Here is a 3,927-nt window from a genome sequence, read left to right on the forward strand (position 1 = left end):
CGTCGCGTCGGTCGCTTCGGTGACGTTTGCACGTGCTGTCATCATCATTTTTAATTCTTTAACAAAACTAATTAATATTTAACAATGTGAAGAAAAAAAATAATAGCAGTTTTGCTAATTCAAGGAAATCAAGTAGCTATTTAAAAAAAAAAAAACATAAAGAACATCATAAAAATGAGAATTATCTTCTGTGATGATGAAGACCCACCACACGGGGAAAGATTGGTTTACCAAAGTTCTATCGTGTTCGGCATCTTGGACAAGATTGGAGTAATTACCCTAGTTATGGCACACGATGAATTTATGTGTTTTATACTTATTGGAATATCACCAAAGTCAGATAAACGTTATTTAAAGTTTGTAGTTTGGGGAAATCTCAAAACGTCAAGTCAAAGACTTTTTTGAAAGGTTTGAGGAATCTTATGAATAGACAAGTAAATATGTTTAAGTTACGTATGTCTTTTAACCGAAATATCTCATCTTAAGTCTTGGTAAAACCGCAGCGTTCTGCGGTTGCGGTTAAACCATAGCTATTTTTTTGACTTTATTTTGTTTCGCTTGTTTATTATTATCGTTACTAACGGCCAATTCCTCAAGGTCTTATTATCTTTTCTTAACAAAATTTTTTTAGTCTGTTTTAAGTGAAGTTAATTACTTAAGATGACGCTACAGTTCGTTGTGAACTTGAGACTCACTCAACAAAGTTCTCCATCTAGCTTGATGTCTCTAGTTGCGCACTCCAAATTGGGTGAGATTACTTTTCACTTACTTGTGTTTTCAACTTGCTCCACAGCCTTACTCCACTTCATTATCCTGTAGGGATGAATTTGAAGACTTTTCAGGTCGGACTTTTGGTTTCTACGGAACCCAACTCAACGGTACCGTATATCACTCGAAGTACTATTCTTTTGAAACAATCTGAGGTCCTTGCATCCACGGCAGGATAAAGATGATAAAGTTACAGGAAAATTCTTTGATTGCTCGAATAAATCTTCGCTATACTCAACTGCTTCGTTATCCCAAAGAAAAAGCGGTTATATCAAGAGTAGTCCTTCGTTTGATCTCAGCGGTGGTGTTGCTTTCTGCTTTCATAGTGGAGCCCATGTACGCCAAGTCCTTAACTACCTGAAATCTTATCTATCAAAAATGATGTTTTGACCCAGATGTCAGTATTGTAGTTTCTTTGTTGATGACAGCATTGAGGTACGTTGTTTTAACTCAGAAACCCATTTTGACACGTCTATTTCGCTCTTAAAAGCTCGACTGACATTGTGCTAAGTTCTTTCGATCATGTCAATATCCTTAGCAATTGGTAAGTTCCTTTCCTAAGATTGTGTTTCTGGTATTGACGTTGGAACTCTGCGCTAATCTTTTAAGAACGATCTTAAGGAAGTCACAAATAAAACGCATCACCTTGTCTTTTTTTTAATCAGCGAACACTAAAAGGGTTTTATATAGGTACCTTTAATATGCCAAACACACAGGGTGAGCATTAGGAAAAGAAAAAGAGGCTGGGATGCGACCCACACTGATAACTTCCCATCTCGTCTGTCGATATGTCTTGCTTAAAAGTTTGCGTACTATTTTTTGTAGATTTTATTTTAAATGAAAAAACGGGCTGTTGCATTTTTATATAAAAATTACTAAATACCGAAAACAATATTTTCTGTGAAATAAAATAAGTTTCAAGCCAATATTTCAAATGTTTGAAAAGATATTTGAGTCGAAAATCAATTTTTACCAACATTTATACATTTTTGTTAGGATTTTTTTTTTTTTTAAAACTGTCGATTCGATTTTTCTCAAAATTTTGTCAGATGTCAAAAACGTTATTCTTCGTTGCACAAAATTGTTTTGGAGATGAAATCATATTTAGTCGTAAAGTTTTGGAGGTGAACATTTTTTTTTTCAGTTTTGGATGTTTTTTTCAAAAAATATACTTCTTTAATATCACGTTACACTTTATTATATAAAATTTAATTCAAGTCTCTAGCGTTTTTGGTTCGTAAGATATTTAGGGTTAACCAAAATTTTCTTCTTTTTTTTAAACTGCTATGGTTAAAAAAAAACACCCACGCAATTTTTTTGAGAGCCCTTTTTGCATCTTTCTGCTTTTTTATCTGCATAACAAAATTTATTTGCAATCGATATCTCTTCTGGTTCTTGAGCTATGGACGACGAAAAAACGTCGCGAACGTACGGACGTACGAACGTACGTACACAAACACGCACAGACATCTTTCTAAAAATCTTTTATTTCGGCTCTAGGGACCTTGAAACATCGTGAAATGTCAAAATTTTCAATTTGACAAATCGGACCCATTACAATAACTTCCTATGGGAAGTTAAAAAGGGAAGGGTTGGATAGGAGGTGTCGGTGTACATTGATTTTGTATATTCCTGAAATTTGCAATGATAGGGAAAGATAGAGCGTGTCAAGGCATTCCACATTCGCGTAGTACGGCTAAAAAATGAATCTCTGTACTTCCTGGTACGGCCGAAGTTAGGCTCAAGGGTAAATTGATGAACATTCCTGGAAGCGCGGGTACCTATAACTATAACTAGCTATTTCACTCTAACATAGTCCGTATAACGGTAGAAAAGAGTGAGACAAGAAATTTTGATGTTTTTGATTTCGATGTTCGAGGGACTTAATCAAGTTGATGCTGTTAATAACATTAATCATTTCCAGAGGTTTTGTATATTGTAGCCAGATCCGACGGAGAGACAAATTTCTTGCACAGTCTCAAACAATCTAGACATCTTCCGGCATTTTTGGCAACATCGATCGTTCCACAAAAGGTAGTTGCTGATGCACATTCCGAGGATGTATAAATTTTCAGATTCGTTGATGCAAGTGCCACTCAAAGAAAGTGGCAAAGAGGGTTAATCTCGCTTTATCGATACAAGACAGCATTGGGTTTTCGAAATATTAAATTCCACACGATTTTTTATTTCGCATTGTACAATGCTGTGCAGGTCGGAATTTAGTGAGATTATCATATTTTGCCTTTGCAATTCACATCCGAAAAGGATGGTTGTGAGTCTGGAAACAAATCTGAAAAGCTAAGAGTGCGCTATCGTCAGCGAAACAATAATCTATTGGATTCGAAATAGCACACAAAAGATCATTTATAAAAATCTAATCCAACGAAGAAGAGATTCATCGATATCGTAAGCACGCTTTTTCAACATGAGTGCAATATGCAAGACTGTATCAAATGCCTTTGAAATATCAAGTGCAATAATCTTACTTTCTCCAAAACGATGTAAAGATTTGATCTACTGTTCAGTGAGATGAACCATGAGATCACCAGGTGACCTATTGCTACGAAAGCCGTATTGCTGGTCATTAAGATGCTGATAATAAATCAGCATTTCCATGACCTTAGAAAGAAGGACGTTAGTGCTATCGGCCGATAATTTTCGGGAGAAGAAGATTCGCCTTTTTTGGGATTGGCTGAACGAATGCAGTTTTCCAACTACTCGAAACTAGCCCAGAAGAATAGGATAGATGGAAAAGCTTACGCAGTGGTTTTGCTAGCGTGAAAGGACACCTGTTCAGAATAATAGCGGGGACACCATCCGGACCAGTGGTTTATGAATATTGAGATCCTTAAGAAATCTCGCCGTAGTACCCGTGGCATGATGGTTAGTGCGTTGGACTGTCATGCAAGGGGTCTTGGGTTCAATCCCTGCCTGTGCCACCTTAATTTAAAAAAATAATTTTCGCTGGTACTGCCTCTTGCGAGGAAATGGTTGCGCCACCCCATTTGATTTGAAGAAATCTCGCCACAGTCCAAGTTAGAAAATAGATTGGTTCTATAGAATCATTTACGCGTTCAAGAACTGGGGGAGCCATGACACTACCTGGTAAGGTGGAATTTCTATAACTTTTTTTTTTAAATGCAGCCTTGAAATTAATAA

This window comes from Eupeodes corollae, chromosome 1, assembly GCF_945859685.1.
Source record: "Eupeodes corollae chromosome 1, idEupCoro1.1, whole genome shotgun sequence".
NCBI classification, from domain to species: Eukaryota; Metazoa; Arthropoda; class Insecta; order Diptera; family Syrphidae; genus Eupeodes; species Eupeodes corollae.